This window comes from Lissotriton vulgaris, chromosome 2_1, assembly GCF_964263255.1.
Source record: "Lissotriton vulgaris chromosome 2_1, aLisVul1.2, whole genome shotgun sequence".
Lineage (NCBI taxonomy): Eukaryota > Metazoa > Chordata > Amphibia > Caudata > Salamandridae > Lissotriton > Lissotriton vulgaris.
Window position 1 is genome coordinate 1028621491 of NC_141687.1, and position 21446 is coordinate 1028642936.

Here is a 21446-nt window from a genome sequence, read left to right on the forward strand (position 1 = left end):
GAACGCAGAGCAGCTGCAACCCCTCGCACCAGCAACAATCCACAGATCCTGCAGCACCAAACAAATCCTGCAGTTAGAATACAAAGCTACTGCAGCACCAGACCAATGCACAAACATACAGCCGAGTTTAAAACACACAAAGCCAATCACACGTTCACAACAACGGAAGGAACAGCCAGTTTCGAGTTAACGAAAATTAGTTTTATTTTCTTAAAAATAACCTTCTTAACATCGACAATAAATGTATTTAAAAATCAAATTTTTTGTTTCAACCAAGAGACTCCCTTCAAAGTGTCAAGCTAGTGAGTGATTCCTTCACAGGTTCGGCGGTGAAATAAAGAAAGTGATCGCGATCACGATCGCTGTGAAAGCGAAAGTGATCGCGATGACGCGAAGCACGCAAAGGATGCGCGTGCAACACCGCGCGTGCTTTTGCGCGTTCTAGCAAGCTGGTGGCCGGCAAGTAGCAGTTTTCTAAGTAGTTACTTAATGTCTCGCCAGAGCAGCGCATGCGCTGGCTCAGGCAAGACCTAAAAATGACTGTAAAAAGCATTAACATATTTAATGTCCATATTATTTCATCTTGCATTCCATAAGAGTATTTGCTTTTTTCAAGATGTCTTGTTTCTGTATTTTTCATGCAGCATGACTCTTGTATAGCGAAAGTTTTGAACTCTTTCTCCTCTAGTTGTTCAGTGAGTTCATGTGGGTGGATGTTTGTCAGAGCAAGATCGAGAGCTCTGAAGTTCAGCCAGAAAACGGCTAGTTTTTTGCAGCGTGCCTCTCAGTGGGTCAGAAAGGTGTGTTGACCACATTCACATCCAATCCTCAGACCCCCTGTAAAGGACAGAGAGAGATGGTCACATATATGCCAATTGTAATTGTGGGGAAGTGTGAGATGTGCAGATAAAGGATTTCAGAAAGATGTTGGGAGAAAAGGCTGTACATGGCTGAGTGAGAGACTGCAGAAGAAAGTGGGGGGAACCATAGTGTATGATACACTCTGAAAGCCAACATCCCTTCCGCCGACCAAACTAATGTTTAAGTCACTTTCTCATATTTTCTAAATGTAAAAATGTGCAATTCTAGTAAATCAAAACAGAATCATTGTCAATATTCTGCTTTATCTAACAGCTAATTAGCATTGATAAATGCTTAATTGTTGTGTGGCGTGTAAAAGCAATAACAGGAAGCTTGAAGAGGAGCATCCAAATACTGTTCAGGTGGCACACTAGGTGAAGTATAGGATTTTTACATGTTTTAAGCCACACCCTTAATTATAAAGACCATGTCTCTTGGAAATAATTGCTAGTTACACTTCTTTGGTGACGCCCCTTTAAGAACCCCCCACCACCACCTTTTCATCCCCCTTGAAACACTGGGCACACCTGACAACCTCTCACCTTACTGGCCCAGCCTTCTAACCACCCATCCAATTTTTACTGATTGTAAGTCTTTCACAGTTCACCACTACTGTCTCCAATGTCTTGTTCTTAGGCCACATTGGCCTAACTCACCTACAATCAATCAATAAATTGTAGAGCGCACTAATCACCCGTGAAGGTCTCTAGATGCGGAGGGATGCAGCTACTGCTCGAACATCCAGGTCTTGAGGAGTCTCCTGAAGGTCAGCAGGTTCTGGGTCTGGCGCAGCTGTGTGGGTAGAGTGTTCCATGTCTTCAAAAAAAGGGAAACAGGCCGAATCAGCTCACCAAATAATGTTAATCACACCGTCAGCTCTAGGTAGTCCTAGATCTCCATTGGAGAGCAATAGAATCCCACCCCATGTGACATGGGTTTCGAGGTGAGATTAAAGAACTGTCCCTTTACTGTAAGTTTCAATGGATTCAAAGATCCAAGCCAAGGAATATTCTTCAAATTCTTTATTAAAAGTTCATCAATAAATACGACTTCTCAGCTCACACCGGACTACCTAGAGCTGACGGTGTGATTAACATTACTTGGTGTGCTGATTCGGCCTGTTTCCCTTTTTTTGTTGATTGTACGCATCTCGTGTACTTAATAACACTCCGGGTGATGGGTGTATATCAGGGTTTTTTCAAGCACCCTGTGTAGATTGGCTAAATTTTTATGAGAAGTTTAAAAGTCACGTATATTATTGTTTTTTTAGATCTGTTACTATATGTGTTGACGTTTCTCCTGTACAGGAGAACACTACCACCAACTTTGTGTTCCATGTCTTGGCGGCAAGGTAGGAGAAGGATCTGCCGCCGGTGGAGGTCTTGCCGATGCGTGGGACGGTGTCAAGGGCAAAGTCGGAGGAGCAAAGCTGGCGGTTCGGGCTGTAAAAGGTGAGACGTTGGTTGAGGTATGCTGGTTCGGCGTTGTGGAGTGCTTTGTGAGCGTGGGTGAGGAGCTTGAAGGTGATGCTTTTGTTGACTGGGAGCCAGTGCAGGCCTTTAAGGTGGGCAGTGATGTGGATGTGGCGGGGATGTCGAGGATGAGGAGTGCGGATGCATTCTGTATGCGCTGGAGTCTTTTCTGGAGTTTGGCCTTGGTTCCTGCGTAGAGGGCGTGGCCGTAGTCCAGTTTGCTGCTGACGAGGGCCTGGGTGACCGTCCTTCTGGTTCCGGTGGGGATCCACCTGTAGATCTTGCAGAGCATGCTGAAACAGGAGGAGGAGACATCGGTGATTTGCTGGGCCATTGTGAGTGATGAGTCCAGGATGAACCCCAGGTTGCGTGTGGGGTTGGTGGGTGTGGGTGCGGCTCCCAGGGCGGCTGACCACCAGGAGTCGTCCCAGGCGGAGGGGGTGGAGCCCAGGATGAGGAACTCTGTCTTTTCTGATTTGAGTTTCAGGCGGCTGTTCTGCATCCAGTGGTCTACGGCCTTCATTCCTTCGTGGAGGTTGGCTTTGACAGTGGCGGGGTTCTTGGTGAGAGAGAGGATCAACAGAGTGTCGTCGGCGTAGGAGACGATGTTGAGCTTGTATGAGCGGACGATGTTGGCGAGCGGTGCCATGTAGACATTGAAGAGGGTCAGGCTGAGGGATGATCCTTGGGGTACGCCCCAGATGATCTTGGTGACTTCAGAACAGAATGGGGGAGGTGAACCCTCTGAGTTCTGTCGGTGAGTTAGGAGGTGGTCCAGTCCAGAGCTTTGACGCATATTCCTACGTCGTGTAGGAGTGTGTGTAGGGTGTGGTGGCAGATGGTGTCGAAGGCGGCCGAGAGGTCCAGGACGATTAGGTCCGCGGTTTTGACGTAGTCCAGCAGGGTCCTGATGTCATCTGTGGCAGCGATGAGGGCGGTTTCGGTGCTGTGATTGCTGCGGAATCCGCATTGGGACGGGTCCAGGATGTTGTTCTCCTCCAGTTGTTTTTTTTTTGTTTTTTTCTATCGTGGTAACCTTTTCTGTTCCCATTCGCTGACTACTGCTGATATGCTACTCGTTTTTAGGTCTCAGCTCTTAGACGTCGCGTGTGCGCTGTCTCGAACAGAGAAATTATGTATCTCCTTCTGGGCTTACAGCCCGCCCTTAGGCTTACCATTTGCTGTAGCCATTGTCGCTCCAGTCTGCGTCTCCCCATTGGTTAAAGGCATGAATAAGTCATGCCTCTTTTCGTGTTTAGCCCTCCCGAGTGATCCGTCCAACTACTGTTAGACATATGCAGGGGTCATTGTAGGGCACTGTTTTAGGACTACTTTATTATTTCTTTAAGTGCGCTTCTGTTTTTACTCACAGCAGTGGGCAACACTGCCTCTGAAAAAGGGGTGCCTAGGTGGATTTCCCGACTTCAAGATATTTCTAAAGGTCTTTACTCATACGGATCAGTGGAGACAGCTTAGTACCATTGCTAAATTACGACAGTAAATTGCTTGAGTTGGTGGACCCTACAACACTTAGATGCAACTTTAAGCCGTGAGGAAGTCGTTTTTAGATGAAACACGTGTTGGCTGTTGATATTCTACAACTACGTGTCAACTTGTTTAAATAAACATATGCTGCTTATGTTCTTACCATTTGGATTGTTTTGAGTCATGATGTATTTGGGCAATTAAAATACATTACTGACTTTTGTTGGTCAGTTGGTACTTATTTTGATGCTGTGCTCTGTTTTTGGTTTTCTATAAGCTTAGGGTGTAGTATTTGGTGAAGGTGGTGTTAGGCCCGCTCATGACTTGAGTAAATCCAGGTGTAGTTGTGGTAGTTTAAACTAGTACAAGAGCCCTTCTTCATGGGGGGGCGTGGCTTGACTGGGGAGCATGGCGGACGCGAGAGCAAGGAGCTCAGCATCAGCCGAACACTTCTCCTGACAAATTTTACACCTGGGCCCGCTTTCTGATGCCCTATTCCTGCCTGCTACTTTCCAGCATGGTGGGGAGTAAGTGGACTGAGTCTGTATGCCTGGCAGAGCCGCGAGCGGGGTTAATTGGCCTGCTTCGGAGGGTAGCGGGCGAGCATCGAGGTGAGAGAAGCAGTCCCTGTGATAACTTAAGACTCGGCTGGAGAGCAATGCAGAGACCTGTGCTTTGTCCGAGGTGAGCCCCCGGGGTCTTTGGACCACGACAGGCGGACGATCTGCGCTCAGCTCAGCTTGCCTGTAATAGATCACATCTGATTCTCACGAAAATGCCGCCTGGGGAACGAGAAACTGACGAGCGACATGTTCAGAGAGGCCGCCTTGAGGACACCGGAGCAGACCCGATGGGAGAGCCGCAACGCCGATACCTGGGTAGCAGTGTCGAGATCTGAGGGCACCGCTGGAACAGAGAGGAATTCTCCGGCACCCCGGAGTCTGCATGACCAACGGAGACTGCTGGAGGTTGATGGCGAATAGTGAGTAGTGCGGCCTGAAGTTGAGGGGCACAGCCGCCATTTTGTGTGCTGGCCTGGAGAGCCCAGGCAGCGGCTGATTGGGACATTGGAGAGAACGAAGGGGGCTAATCAGACCCTTTAACCTGGCAAGGGTGGTGTTTCATACTGAGGGGAATACTGGTTGACATCTGGAGAGCCTGACCTGGAGCTGGGTGACTCGGTTAGTGGGGGACAGACATTTTACTGCACAGTACCTGTATTCCTTGCACAGACGGGGCGCTTGCCTGATTTCCTCCTTGCTGGTGACTGCCGAGAGGGGGGGTGAGTGAGTGGAAAGTCGCTGGACCTGGTGCCTGGGCGCTATCCGGACCATGGAACGAGGTGGCCTGTAGTGAATCACACTGACACTGAGCCCAGCCTCTCCTGGAGCACAACTATGGGTAAACCTAGAGCCCAAACCACCAGAACGTACTGGATCCCAAAGAAAGCACATATGAACATCTCAACAAGGCCCGGAGGATCCAGTGCGGCAACAACTGCAACAAATACTTGCCACAATTGCTGACATCCTCCATCAGGACATCAGCACGGTGGCGGTTGGATTGGGCTTGCTACGCGAGGAACACCAGACTCGATCAGGGTTAAGAAAACCAAGACCAGCCTTGAAGAATTGTTGCCCGTGCAGAGGGAGACGGACCAGCGATTGGGTGCCCTTACGGACAGGGTGGCCGTGTTAAAACGCAGGGCAGAAGGTGCAGATGGGCGCAATCGCAGGAACAACTTTCGGGTGGTCGGGCTGCCAGAAGGAACGGAAGGGGTAGACTTGGTGGCCTACCTAGAGGATTTGTTCAAGTCCGTAGTGGCCCCGGAGGGGCTCTCCACCTTCTGCACATTGGAAAGAGCCCATAGAGTTCCAGCTAGACCGTTAGCCCCGGGGAGACCTCCGAGGCCAGTGGTGGCCCGGCTTCTACATTTTCGGGACAGGGATTTGCTTCTGCAGAGAGCACGGACTGTTGGACTTTTAGCGGGGAATAGTAAAGTCACTCTGTTTCCGGATTATACTTTGGAGGTACAGAGGAAGCAGGCTTCTTATCTGGAGGTTAAAAAATCGCTGACAGATGAGGGGCTGCAGTACTCTCTGATGTTCCCGGCTCGGCTACGTGTTGCTCTTGAAGACACCACTCATTATTTTGACTCTCCTGAGGACACATGGGACTGGTTGGAAAGCTACAAGGGCGGGTTGACAGGCGGTATGCACAGGGAGGGTCCGGACTCAAAACCCGGGGCCTCCGGGAGACATCTCCCCCGCAGATCACCGCGAAGGGCCTTGATGAAACCCTCCACGACGCAGGCTGAGAAGGAACGGGCTGTATCACTGCGAGCAGTGGTGTCCCTGTCACAGAGCCGAAACCCACCCCCATCGGATGATGGCGCTGGCTCTACTGAAGCGTCAGCCGCTAATGACTCGGACACTTCTCAAAGTGGCAGTGTGAAGCTGCCTGTGGTAACACCTCAGAGTGTGGATGACATTGTGCAATTTATATTGTTAGGCTGGACTATTTGCGACAATCTCAGGGCATTTAGTAATACGTTGGTTATGAGGGCCCAGAGTTAGTGTAGGGTTAATAAGGCTGATGCGTAGCGACCTGGGCATGCATCCCTAGACAGCTGCGCTCACTTGTACCTCTGAACTAGTCTGAGGATTATTCCTAGTTTAATATAGTTTGGATAGGAGCTCGTTTGATAGTGACTATCCTTGAGAGGGGGCGTTGGGAAAGTTTATTTGAGACCTTGGCATGGTACTTTTCGAACTTCACTGGGGTACTGGGCGCAATTTCTACCATGGGTTCGCTGATTGAGTTTAAGTGAATATCGTGGAATGTCAGGAGCATACATACTATGGAGCGCCGATACAAGGTACATGCTTACTTAGTGCGGAGTGGGATCCAAATTGCCTTCCTTCAGGAGACACATGTCACAGGCCGCGAGAGCCACTCCCTGCAGCGTAGATGGAGGGGACAGGTTTTCAGTACGGCCTATTCTGCCTTTGCACGAGGCGTATTGATATGGATTAGAGAAGGTATAACAACAAAGATTAGGGATCAAGGCTAATTTTGCCTGCACCGGTACTGAAATACCACAAATTTCAAAAGGAAGGTGCCAGTAGCCAGGATCGCAATCCCCCTATTCCCTCAACAGCAATCCCAAAGAAATGGCCCTGCACCCTTCAGATTCTCAACATATTGCATAAGTATTCAGAACAATGATCATATTATATTCAATTCAACAATAGTTATTAGTTTTCCCAAGAAAATTGATAGAGGCTCTTCAGTTGAATTCAGTTCTTTATTCAATTTTCTGTTGAAAATGGGTAGCCATTTTTAACAGAAAATTACACATTCATTGTCCTAGGCAAGGGGAAGCGTAAGAGATTTGCCCAGTATCACAAATTGTTCGGCCGACCCTGAGATTCGAACCTGGTTCTCCTGTCAGCAGCTCTAGCCCTTACACCACATCCTAGCTTCACTTCAAAGCTGAAATATCACGACCACATTTGTTCAGCAAGACCAGGTCAACACTGAATAAGCATTGGGAAAGCCAATATATCTCAGTGCATACCTGCCAACTCACACTGTGCCACCATGTAACACGTGATATCGGCTCCCATTGCATGGTCTAGTGATGAGGAGCCAATATCACAAGGTGGGGGGGAGGGGGGGGGGACGAGATGAAAACCACTGTAAATAGTGTATTTCAGCTCATTTTCCAAGGCTTTAAACTGACGGCGACCATTAAGTGGTGTGAAAACACCCCTGGACATCAGCAGCAGCCTCAGCAAGCTTCTTGACCCCCACTTTTTTGGGGAGGAGGGGGCTTGGGGGTGGGGTTCAAAAGTGCATGGTAGGTACTTCTCAGCTCAGGCCATGCGCCTTCAAGGCCCCGCCCCCTCCTCACACTGTGAGATTGGTCTTCAAGTTGGCAGGTATGACAGCAATGCATATGCTATTGGCAATGTCAATGTGAAAGTCTTTTAGACATGTTGTTTAGAAGCGCATCTGCTGCTCTGCATGGCTGAGAGTCACTCAAAAAAAGCACTATGATGAAGCCAGCGCAGTGCACTTCATAACACTTTTTAGGTCTCGCTGAGATAACACGCATGCGTTGTCTGCAAGACTTAAGTAAAGGGGCTTTCAAAAATGCATCCAAAGGCTTTTCCAGGCGGATTGCCTACAGTGCATGTGTGCAGGCGCGTGCACATCACATGCAGCCGGCATCAGACTTTAAACACTTCAAAGGAATCCGCTCCCCCCCCGCCCCTTCTGGCTCTGCTTTCTGCTTGTTTATCTCCAAGTCTCTCTATCCTTCTCTTTCTTTTCAGTGTGATTCCACTGACAACAGTTGTGCACTAGTCCTGCCAGAGCACAATTGCCGTTTTATTTTTTCTTTCTTTTCAGTGTGATTCCACTGACAACAGTTGTGCACTAGTCCTACCAGAGCACAATTGCCGTTTTTTTTTTTTTATTTTCAATGTGATTCCACTGACAACAGTTGTGCACTAGTCCTACCAGAGCGCAATTGCCGTTTTATTTTTTCTTTCTTTCCAGTGTGATTCCACTGACAACAGTTGTGCACTAGTCCTACCAGAGCACAATTGCAATTTAATTTCCTTGCGCACACCACGAATAACAGCGGCGACACTTTGGCATTGGACCCCAAGATGTTTAAGTGAAGAGGTGGAAAATGCACGTGCGGAGTTGGTTACATCCATCACGTGCACAATCTCAGGAGAATAACCCCTTTAAATCTCAATTGGCTGCCTTTTAAATATCATTTAAAATCTTGTTGCCGCTCACTTTTCCTACCCCAGAAGGCCTTGTGTCAAAGTCTATTACCTTTTGCTGGACGGCTCGCCCCCTAAATTACAAAAAAGAAAAGGAAAGGAAATCAAGATTTGGAGATGTTTTCATGGAGCCCATTTCCTAAGAGTTGTTAATGGAGCTTAAGGAATTATGACTCCGGCTCGCGGAGATGTTTATTCCTGGGCTGCTTGCTCCCCTGTCGAAGCTAAATATGGGGCTGTCAACCTCGCTTAATGACAAGTAACGCGCCACTGATTACACTTTTATTTGAGCTCTATGTAAAAGGCGCTGTTAGTTTTGAGTCCCCTCCTTTGTGTGTTCGGATTTGCCACGGCTGAACGGTTCAGCCTCTCACTTTTAGACTAAACCCCCCCACCCCAACTCACCTCTCTTCCCTTTTATCTCTTTACTGAATCTCCTTTGTATTTGGTCCTCGCTCTCGCAGACTTGTCCCTGTTTCGTGTTTACACTATGCGTGTTTCTTTAAGTTATTTGAAACCGATCTTTCATGTTTTGTACGATGTTGAAAATGCACAGCACATCTACCATTCTGCGCTTCCTGGCAATGGGTCAATGTGCTAGTTATACAGTACTTGTGTGTTTGTACCCACACCCCCCCCCCACAAAAACACACCCCACACACACAACCCCGACACACACAACCCCCAAAACACACCCTACACACACACACACAACCCCACACACATCCCCCCACACACCCACCCCCACCCCACACACACAACCCCTCCCACACACAACCCCCTACACACACAACCCCCCCACACACAACTCCCCACACACATACCCAGACCCTCCACACACAACCCCCCACACACACAACGCCAGACACCACCCAAACACACACAACCCCCACACACATAACCCCCCCACCCACAACTCCCCCACAGCCACAACCCCCTACACATACAACCCCCCACACACCCAAACCCCCCACACAAATACAACCCCCCCACACACAACCACAAGCACACACACTCCACCCACACAACCCACCACACACACAACCCCACCACAAACACAACCCCATCACAAACACAACCCCCCCACACACACAACCTACCACACACACATACCCAGACCCCACCACACCCAACCCCCCACACACACAACCCCACACACACCCACACAGCACCACGCACACAACCCCCCCCATACCAGGCCCCCCACTAACAACCCCCAGACACACAACCCTGTACACATACAACCACACACACAACCCCACACATACAAACCCTCACACATAACCCTCCCACACACAACCCCCCCCACACACACAACCCCACACACATATAACCAGACACACATACAACCCCACACACATACAACCCCACACACACAACCCACATCCACACACTCACTCACATCCCCACACACACAACCCCACACACACATACAAATCCACAAGCACACACAACCCCACACACACAACGCCAAACCCACACAACCCCCCACACACACACACCCAACCCCCCCCCACACACCCACTTACACAAACCCCCACCCACCGAACACACACAACCCCCCCACACACACAACCATCTATCTATCTATCTATCGCCCTCACTCTATCTGTTGCCCTCACTCTATCTATCTATCTGTCGCCCTCACTCTATCTATTGCCCTCACTATATCTATCATCTATCGGCCCTCATTCTATCTATAGCCCTCACTATATCTATCATGTATCGCCCCTCACTCTATCTATCGCCCTCAATCTATCGCCCTCACTCTATCGCCCTCACTCAATCTATCGCCCTCACTATATCTATCTACCATCTATCACCCCTCACTCAATCAATCGCCCTCACTCTATCAATCAATCGCCCTCACTCTATCAATCTATCGCCCTCACTCTATTAATCTATCTATCACCCTCACTGTATCTATCGCCCTCACTCTATCTATCGCCCTCACTCTAACTATCGCCCTCACTCTAACTATCGCCCTCACTCTAACTATCGCCCTCACTCTATCTATCAATCGCCCTCACTCTATCTATCTAGCGCCCTCACTCTATCTATCTATAGCACTCACTCTATCTATCTATCGCATCACCACAGCATCACTCAGCACCACCACAGAATCACTCTGGGGCACCACAACATCACTATGCGCTACCACAGCATCACTGAACGCCACAGCATCCCTCGTCGCCACCACATCACTCAGCGCCACCACAGCATCAATCTGTGCAACCATTCAACAACAACTGGTTAAAATGTTCTCTCAATGTTTCAAGCTTTATTACAAATGTCACAAAAAGATGGTAATATTTCACTTCTGTGCTTGGATTTTCATCACAATAAAATACGCTGAACATAATCTTCACATAAGTTATTTACAAAAGTTAAAGCTATTGCCATTAAAAATTACAATAACTTTTATTTAAGTATTAATTATAAAAAAAAATAAAAGCCATTGTTATTTGTAATATCAATACATCTAAGTCACGTAAATACAACAAATATTGCATTACAAATGCTATAGGTGTCCCATTTGCGAAAGTTAAATCTATTGGCATTGTAAAAGACAAAGCTATTAATTTCGCTATGTTCAAAAGCAACACATAAATAAAATATTTGTCATTTACAATACCAATAGCTCAAACTTTCCTAATGCGAGACCTATTGCATTGCAAATGCTTGTTTGAGTTAGGAGGGGGCAGGACAATAAACTCAAATGGGGGATCAAAGAGACTGCGCTGGTTTAACCTCCTGTGATTCTGAGCTTTCAGTACCTTTCAGCCTTGCTGGACAGCGGACATGGCTAAATACATTCACATTGACAAGGCCAGTAGCTCGGGCACTGCGAGACATATCGGCTTTTCTACTGTTTTTTTGCAAATGCATTTTATTTTAGTTCGTTTGCAAAGTTCTTTAATGCCTTTGGTCAAACTTCGTGCAACAGGAACGGATAATTAACTGCAACACACTGCATGTGTCACTGGAATGTGTTCCACTAGGGCAGTGCCACAGTTCGTTCTCGAAATCTGGTCACAGTTTCATTGCGTCCTGCCCTCCTCCAACCACTTATGCCAGGCAACAGCTCTCGATTTCCTCCGGTGCGTGTAGCTGCACTTGCGGGAGCCCCCTGGGGTCAGTTTGTCACCACAGGTACTGATTCCGTACATGCAGACACTATTTCTTTCTACGCGCTCACGAGCTAAGCAGTTGGGCGGGTCTCCTGAGACGTGAGACTCGTGATTTGCAGTGCAGGCCATCATGTTTTTTTTGCTAACCAATCGCGGTACTGCCTTCAAGCCCTTTCATTAGCACCGTTCACAAACTGGCAATACGTAAACCAGCTTCTTATCTTAACTAATTTAAGCCCATGCCTTTAAATACTGATGTCGCCTACAGCATACTCTAAAGGAGAGGAATCCCGATTCTTAAAATACTTCAACAGGAGGTAGCGCGCTGTTTCCTTCTGACTTTTTTCCAGGAGCATGCCTCGGATTGATTAAACACGCCCCTTTTCATTCGCGCATACCCGGAAGCAGATCAAAATCCAGCAATAGAAAAAATACCTGACACTGACAGTGTTTGTTTCTTGGCGTTTTCTCAACTTGTTCCATCTAAAGAGGTCTCTCCAGGTGGGTTCGAGCCGTTTCCTGTTTCCAATAGTTTAGGGAGTTTAAGGTGAGCACTGTTTATTGTTGGCTGCCTGTCATATATGTCTGTATTTGTTAATTAATCAGGGTGTTACAAAATTATAAAACTTTGTCACAATCCAAAAGGATGTTATTATATTCTCATTATTCTCCAAGGCCTTCCGATGTGTTTCGTTATTAATTACCACCTACGTTATACTAGGCTCAATTGGTGTATTGCCTGTTATTTCAGAACGTATTATCTGGTTGATATGGGCTTATCCACTCTGTTACAAGCACACTAGCAGTGCTGGAACTGGGGCAAAATGTTCCTGGAACTTGCCGATTGGGTGCAGGGGCACGATGTGTTGTATCATTTTAACATAAATAAATCAGGACGAATAGTAATCGAAAGGATTAAGTTTTCTTTATTATTAGCAACCTCTCCACAACATGACAGAACCATTCCATTACTACAAGAATGCCCGTAATATTTATTCTCCCCATACTTTTCTCTGAATTGTAGAATAGAGAGCGTCGACCTAACACATTCTAAATAGAACAAAAATACACTGTACTTACATCATATAAATACCCCCGATTTTACAGAATTCCCCCTTTTTAGGTCTCGGACTAGCTTTTCACTGCGCAGCAGTGCTCGCGCTAGGGTGACCAACTGGCATTGGTGCAAATTCAGGACGGTGAGAGTAAAAATTCAGGATACAAATTCAGGACAGGAGGTCAAAATTCAGGACAAAACTTAAGGACAATTGGATAAGTTTTACAGACACATCAGAGGTTGGTGCAATTGTATATAAGTAAGCCCAGCCATATCTAGACATATTCAGCCATTTGCAAACCTACCCATCATGTATCCTTCCATCTTTCATTTCACTCATCCACCCTTCATCCATCCTTTCACTCATCCATCCATCCGCCCTTTCACCCTATCCATCTGTACACTCATCCATCCACTCTTCTACCCATCCATCCACTCATCCATCCAGCGATTTACCCTGTCACCCATCCAGCCATCCTTTCACTTACTCATCCATCCACCCAGTCACTGATCCTTCCACCCATCCACCCTTTCAGTCATCCATAATCCTCCCTTTCTCTCTCCATCGACTTTCACTTAGCAATCCTTCCTTCCGTCCACCATCCATCCACACACCCTCCTTCCTTCCATCCACCCACCCTCCTTCCATCCATCCACCCACCCATCCATCCATCCATCTACACATCCGCTCATGAATCCATCCATTGACCCGATCACTCATCCATCCTTTCTCTCATCCATTTATTCTTTCACTCCTTCACTGGTCTATTCATCATTTTGTCCATCTACCTTCCCTTTCACTCACTCATCCATCCTTACATCCACCCTTTCACTCATCCGTCCTTCCATTCGCCCTTGCACTTAGCAATTCATCAATCCATCCACCTTTTCACTCATCCATCCTTTAACTCATCCATCCACCCTTTTACCCATCCAGCTACCCTTCCACCCATACATCCAGCTATTTCCGTTTCTCTCTTCCATCCTTCCACTCACTCATCAATCCATCCATCCCCTCCCATTATCCATCTATTCAATCTTTCATTCATTCATTAACCCTTTCCGAATTCATCCGCCATCCCTTCACTTACTCACTCGCCCACCTTTTCATATTAATTTTGAGCTGAGCCTTTTTGAGAAGAGGCCCATCAAGAACTTCACCCTCGCTGCAGGAGCCATTCCAGGACTGGGACAGAAGCCACCCAGGGCAGAGACAGGATCCACTACAGGAGGGGACAGGAGCCATCACAGGCGGTGGGAGGGGGGGGGGACAGGAGCCACCACTTGGGGGGAACAAGAGCCATCACTAGAGGGGGAACAGGATCCTCCAGGATGGACACAGGGGTGGGTATGCAGTATTCTAGTATCATCTTGGTCTCTTTCAGAATGGGGGAGGGCTCCTCACCCCCTCTTGGACAAGACAACGAGAAGACAGGCTCTGTTTCCAAAATGTTGGTTTTGCCCCCCTCCTCCCACACTGATGTACAGTACTGAAAGGAGATACTCCAAGAGAACTGATTTAACTGATTGTCCTCCATACTTTGTTAATCAGTGTGAGTGCGATTGTGCCATTTCTCTATTTTATTACAATATAGACTGCATGTTTGAAGAATCGAGGTTTGTTTAGAATTTAGTGATAGTAATTAAGCTCTGTGAAGTGAACCATGTGCTGCCTCGGTGTAATCAGGGCCGGTTCTAGGATGTTTGGAACCCTGGGCAGAAAGGGAATGTCTCACACCAGTTGCAGATACAAGACGCATTCAGTGCTGTTTGCATCTGAATAGATGCCCCTGCTCCTGAAGCTGCCGGCCTGCCGCCCCTCTCTCTGTCACCTTCAAGTACCTCTTAACAGCTCATCAAGGGCTGAAGGTGTGAGGGTTGCCATCCCGCTGTGCCTCGCCAATGCTGATGGGTATCTGAGCTTTTGTACTGCCTCGGAGTCTTTTACACCGACCTCAGCAGCATCACAGTCAAGAAGGGAGGTGGGGGCCAGCTGTGCCGGTTGTGCGACCAGTTAAAATTACGGACAAATGGTGTCCGTTAAAGAATCCTTCAAGGACAACGGACAGACGGCCGAAATTACGGACTGTCCGTGAAATTTACGGACGGTTGGTCACCCTAGCTCGCGCAGCCCGAGATTTAATGTTTTTTAGTAGGGGTCTTGAACCCGCCTCTCTTTTCCATTGGCTGGCTTCCTAAACGGAGGCCATCCATTGGAGGAGAGGGGCGTCACTCGGTTCAAGCCCCGTTTTATCCAGATTCGGGGGCGTGTTTTTTCTCTTCTTTCTTGTTTATGTTCTCTCCTCTTCCCATTGGCTGGAATTTTACCTTCCAGCCAATGGGAAGAGGAGAGAAAGAAAACCACGTCCCCCAATCGGAAAATGACAGTGCTTTCTCTGAGGCATTTTTTTTTGCGCCTCGGATAAACATGGTCGTGCTGCTTGGTTTCCCGTCCGACTCGACCCCCCCCCCTCACTCCCCCCGAGCCGGTAAGTTTTTTCTTGCATATTTACAAATATAGATACCACTAGGCCGCGGCTTGCCTTGGTATAGTGTGGCCTCCTACTGGCCCTGCAGCCCAGATGCAGTATTCCCGTTCACTCGTGCGGCTCTCACAGAGATTCTCCCTCCATACCAGCTGCTGCTACCATACTCCACCGCAGGCCCTCGGTGCTCCTCAGCTCCTGCTCAGGGCTTCCTGGATTCTTGCCCTCAGGACTTCAGCTTCTGCCATCTGTGTGTGGCCAGGAGTGAAGCACGGTGGCCAGCATTGTCTTTCCGTCTCAACTAGCTGTTGGCGATCTCGGAGCTCGAGCCAGTCCTGCCATCTCTATCTTGCCCCAATTCTTCAGCTTCTTCTGTCTGTGTGTGGCCGGGAGCGGAGATCCTCGTGTCAGGACGGCGCAGGCTCGGACGGAGCTGACTCCGATGGGGCGATGGAACCCCCCCGAGCCGAGATGACGATCTGAAGGCTATCATGCTCGAGGTTAAGTCGACTGTCACTTCATTGCTTCCCAGCTCGACCAACTATCCGCTCGTCTCGACTCCGTAAAGGCCCTGGTGGACTCCCACGACAAAGGGCTTCTACACGTGGAATCCAGGGTATCCGACGTCGAGGATGCGGCCACCCAGGACAGACAGAAGTTACTCCAGATGGACAAGATCCTGGCCGTGATTCGGGAGAAGAGCGAAGATTTGGAGGCCCGCTCTCGCCGGAGTAACCTTCGCATCACAGGCCTTCCCGAGTCCACCAATATCTCCAGGATGGAAGACTTTGTCGAACAGCTCATCAAAGACCTCTTCGGGGAGGTCTTGTCTCCATTCTTTGTTGTGGAGCGCGCCCACCGCTCCCTGGGTCCGCGTCCTGGTCCTGGTCTACCTCCCCGCCCTATAGTGGCGAAGATCCTGAATTTCCGAGATCGTGATTACATTCTCCGGGCGGCTCGCGACAAGTGCACCATCACCCATCAGGGTAACACCCTTTCCTTTTATCCGGACTACACCTTGACTGTTCATGCCAGCCAAGCGCATCCTCCAGAAGCAAGGGATCTCCTACTCTTTGGCTTACCCTGGCAAAGTTGAGGGTCCAGCAGGGCTCCAAGACACTTGTTTTCCCCGATCTCAGAGAGGCCCTCGCTTTTGCCAAGCGTATGGACAAGGAATCTAGATCCTCCCCCTCCGAGTCTCCACATGAAACGGCCGAACGTATAAGTGATAATGACTAACAGTGCAGACAATGGTTCTTTCTTTGTTTCATATGGGACTTTGTTTCAAATGTCGCTACTCAATTATAGCTTGGTCAGCCTGCTCCTCAGCAGGGGTGACCACCGAGTCCTGCCATGCCCAACGGGATGATTCCCATTGTTCAAAATGTGTTGCTTCCTCCAAGTTGTGGGTGGTATTCTCAGCCTGATTGGGGGGTTGGTGTGGGTGCGGGGTGGTTGGGTCTCTTTTTGCCTGGGTTGTTGGGGTTGGGGGTGGTTTGGGGGGGGGTCTGGTGGGTGGGGTCCTACTTGCTCGCTTTTTGACATGACACTGTGCTCTATGCACGACTTTGTTACTAATGTCCATTTACACTCACAATTTGCTCTGTTGATGTACTGTGTAATTTGCGCAACTTCGTTGCAGCTTGACATCACGCTTTATTTGGTATGATCCCGACTCTTGTTCTATGTTCTTTCCAGATGGCACTCTCCAGCTTCGCCTCGTAGTTTCACTTGATACCCCTTAGATACTCCTGTTGCCTCATGGGTCACATCCCTCCATTTCACAGCTTCTGGCTGCTGAGACCTTCTTATTTTGTCCCACGTCCTTCCAGCCCGACTGGCCCGTTACTAGCTTATGCTGCCCTTTTATGCCACTTGTCGCTGGTCACCGCCTGTGGGTGGACTCTACTCCCCGCATTACTTCCTATTTGCGCTCCCTCGGCTGTCATTCGACCTCCCCGCTCTCAACATGTGCTATGTAAGATTGTTCTGCCTGCTGCTCGCTATGCATAATGCTGCTTCCCGACACGCTCTTTATAGCTGAAATAATCTATTGGACAAGGAATGTCCGCGGCCTGAACGATTACCGTAAGGTTCGTCTAATTCATGAACATCTTCAGCACCACAGGGTGGATATATGCCTTTTACAGGAGACGTATCTGCTTCCCGGCTCTATCTCCAAACTTCAGTCTAGCCACTGGGGGGGATCCCACTCTTCCACCTACTCATCCTATGCAAGGGGCGTTTCAATCCTGTTGCGTCGTGGTCTCCCCTGGCAGACCTCCCATGCCCTCATTGATCCGGAAGGTAGGTATGTTGTACTACATGGCTTGCTTCTGGCTCAGCCTGTCACCATCGCTGCGGTTTACGGCCCAAATTCGGATGATCCAGAGTTCTTTCATCACATCTGGCATCTCATCTCCTCTTGCGGTCCCGCGGCTGTCGTCTGGGGTGGGGATTTTAATGTTACTCTCTCCGCAACTTTGGATTGTTCTGGTTCTTATATGTCCCACCCGCGGGCCGCTACTGCTCTTTCGTCTATTTTAACTGATAATTCGCTCTATGATGCCTGGCGGCATTTGCGTCCCGATGCTCGGGAAGGCACTTGCATTACTGGTGCGAGGGGTTGTTGGTCGAGAATCGATCTCTGACTCACCTCGCTGGACGTTTTGTCCTGGACCATTGAGGTTACACACATGGCCCGCACCTAGGGTGACCAACTGGCATGGGTGCAAATTCAGGACAGTGAGTTCAAAAATTCAGGACAAAGGGTCTAAATTCAGGACAAAAATTCAGGACAGGAGGTCAAAATTCAGGACAAAAGGTACGTTTTAGAAGACACATCAGAGGAGGTTGCGCAATAGTATATAAGTAAGTAAATAGACAACCACTTAAGTACAAGGGAAAATAAGTTTATATGAGGTTGAGACAATTCTGCACTTCATAGTTTTTCAATATGCGCACAGCTTTTAGCAAATGTGCAGGTCTTTTTGTGGTAACAAAACCGCCCCCACCTTTCCAGCTCCCAGAGAAAATGCCTGATGCCCGGTCCGACCAGTCTGTTCTTGCTACCAACCTCCAACGGCGCCCCTCATCTTCAGATAGACCCTCTCTCATGTGTATTTAATTTCTTTTACAGTGCTACTCATCCCAAGTATGTGGGGCAGAGTGTTCGAATGCGTTACAACACACACATATTATATAAAGACAAACACTCATATAAATGTGAAAGTTAATGTATAGTAAATGTTGCTTAAGATAATGGGCACACAATGTGTAATCATACTTTCATCCATCATTCAGTCTTTCACCATTCATTCTGTCCTTCCTTCTGTGTGCCCATCCATGTCCATATTCAACCATTTAAAAACCTATCCATCATGTATCCTTCCATCCATCATTTCACTCGTCCATCCTTCCATCCACCCTTTTACTCATCCATCCATCCACCCTTTCACCCTAACCATCCATGCATTCATCCATCCACTCTTCCACACATCCATCCAGCCTTTTACCTATCCAACCGTCCTTTCACTTACTCATCCTTCCACCCATTCACCAGTTCAGTCATCCATTTACCCATCCTCCCTTTCTCTCTCAATTCCCCTTTCACTTAGCCATCCATCCATCCACCCATCCATCTACTCATGAATCCATCCATTGAACCAATCACTCATCCATCCTTTCACTCATCCATCCATCCTTTCTCTCATCCATCCCCCTTTCACTCATCTATCAATTTTTTTGTCCATGTCAAGTCAAGTCAAGTCAGAACATTTATATAGCGCACTACATACCCAGAGGGTTTCAAGGCGCTTAGGAAGGGGAGGTGGATTATTTGTCAAATATCCACGTTTTAAGCTGCTTTCTGAACGCTAGGTGATTCTGGGTGAGGCGAAGGTGAGCGGGGAGTGAGTTCCATGTTTTGGCAGCCAGGTATGAGAAGGATCTGCCTCCCATGGTGGTCTTGTTGATGCGAGGTACAGTGGCGAAGGCTTGGCTGGAAGAGCGGAGATGGCGGGAGGGGGTGTAGAAGGACAGTTGAGAGTTGAGGCAATCTGGTCCGATGTCGTAGAGTGATTTGTGTGCGTGGGTAAGCAGTCGGAAAGTGATCCTCTTATTGACGGGTAGCCAGTGGAGGTCTTTAAGGTTACCGGAGATGTGTTCGTTGCGTGGGATGTCTAATATGAGCCTGGCTGAGGCGTTTTGGATTCGTTTTAGTTTCTTCTGGAGTTTCGCGGTGGTACCTGCGTAGAGGGTGTTTCCGTAGTCCAGTCGGCTCGTGACTAGAGCGTGGGTGACTGTTTTCCTTGTTTCGGGGGGGATCCAGCGAAATGTTTTTCTGAGCATGCGAAGAATGTTAAAGCAGGAAGAGGATACGGCGCTGACTTGTCTGTTCATTGAGAGTGAAGAATCCAGGATGACGCCAAGGTTCCGTGCGTGGTCTGTCGGGATGGGTGCATTTCCGAGGGCTTCCGGCCACCAGGAGTCGTCCCATGCAGAGGGGGATTTACCTAAGATGAGGACTTCTGTTTTGTCTGAGTTCAGTTTCAGACGGCTTTGTTTCATCCATTCGGCGACTTCTTTCATTCCTTCGTGTAGGTTAGTTTTAGCGGTGCTGGGGTCCTTGGTGAGAGATAGGATCAGTTGAGTGTCATCCGCGTAAGAGATGATGTTGAGGTTGTGTTGGCGGGCGATGGCCGCGAGGGGGCTCATGTATACGTTGAAGAGGGTGGGACTGAGTGAGGATCCTTGTGGTACGCCGCAGATGATTTCGGAGGCCTCGGACTTGAATGGTGGGAGGCGGACTCTCTGGGTTCTTCCGGTGAGGAACGAGGTGATCCATTCCAGTGCCTTACCTTGGATTCCGATGTTTCTGAGGCGTTGTAAAAGGGTGCTGTGGCAGACTGTGTCGAAGGCTGCAGAGAGGTCGAGGAGGATGAGGGCGACTGTGTCTCCATTGTCCAGTAGAGTTCGAATGTCGTCTGTAGCTGCGATGAGGGCGGTCTCAGTGCTGTGTTTGGCTCGGAAGCCAGATTGTGAGGGGTCGAGTGATTTGTTGTCTTCGAGGAAGGCGGCGAGCTGGTTGTTGACAGCTTTCTCGATGACTTTGGCCGGGAATGGAAGAAGCGAGATGGGGCGGTAGTTTTTGAGTTCGGTGGGGTCTGCTGTTGGTTTTTTCAGAAGGGCGGTGAGTTCAGCGTGTTTCCAATCTTCTGGGAAGGTAGCGGAGTTGAAGGAGCAGTTGATGACGTCTCGGAGGTGCGGAGCTATGACGGAGTCTGCTTTGTTGAAGATGTGGTGGGGGCAAGGGTCTGTGGGGGATCCTGAGTGGATGGAGTTCATCAGGCGGATGGTGTCCTCAGTGGAGATTGGGTTCCAGGCGTTAAGGGTGTTAACGGGGGGAAGATGGTCAGTTGATGGTGGGGTGGGTTGGCTTCCGGGTTGGTTGTCGAAGCTGTTGTGGATGTCTGCAATCTTGTTGTGGAAGAATGAGGCTAGGGAGTCGCAGAGGGTTTGAGAGGGGGTGATGTTGTTGGAGTTGGCCGAGGGGTTGGAAAATTCCTTGACGATGTTGAAAAGTTCCTTGCTGTTGTGGGCGTTGTTGTCAAGTCGATCTTTGAATGCTGTTTTCTTGGCTTTTCGGATCAGTTGGTGGTGAGTACGGATGGCGCTTTTGAAGGCGTCCTTGTTGCTGGTGGATGGGTCTTTTTTCCAGGCCTTTTCAAGGGAGTGGCACAGTTTCTTGGATTTCTTGAGGTCGTCGTTGAACCATGAAGCCTTCTTGATGCCAAGTTTGTGTTGACGTTTTTTCAGTGGTGCTAAGGTGTCGGCGGTGTTGGATAACCAAAGGGTGAGGTTGGAGGCGGCTTCGTTGGCATTAGAAGAGAGGGCTGGGGAGGTTTGAAGGAGTGATGTGGAGATCTGCTCTGTGGTGATTTTGTTCCAGTTTCTTTGTAGAGTTGGTTGGAGGTGGATGATGGGTTTCGGCTTGTTGTAGGTGAAGTGAACGCAGCTGTGGTCAGTCCAGAGGAGATCTGTAGTGTGGCTGAAGGAGACATGGTTGCTGGAGGTGAAGATGGGGTCGAGAGTGTGACCTGCGATGTGTGTGGGGGAAGTGACCAGTTGTTTAAGTCCGAGGTTGGCGAGGT

At 48.8% G+C, this 21446-nt stretch overlaps 1 protein-coding gene across 4 annotated transcripts in view; it reads left to right on the forward strand.

Annotated features, from left to right (window-relative positions):
* WDSUB1 (WD repeat, sterile alpha motif and U-box domain containing 1) overlaps positions 1-21446 on the forward strand; it is a 394309-nt gene that overhangs the window by 121426 nt on the left and 251437 nt on the right. Inside the window, exon 2 of one of the 4 annotated variants that reach the window (XM_086956660.1) lies at positions 2169-2312. The exons of 1 other annotated variant lie outside the window; for it this stretch is intronic. The gene's annotated coding sequence lies outside the window, so the exon portion shown is untranslated. Of the gene's footprint in view, positions 1-2168; positions 2313-12147; positions 12299-21446 lie in introns of those variants that run through there. 2 more of the 4 variants (XM_086956659.1, XM_086956661.1) reach the window with 2 other exon arrangements.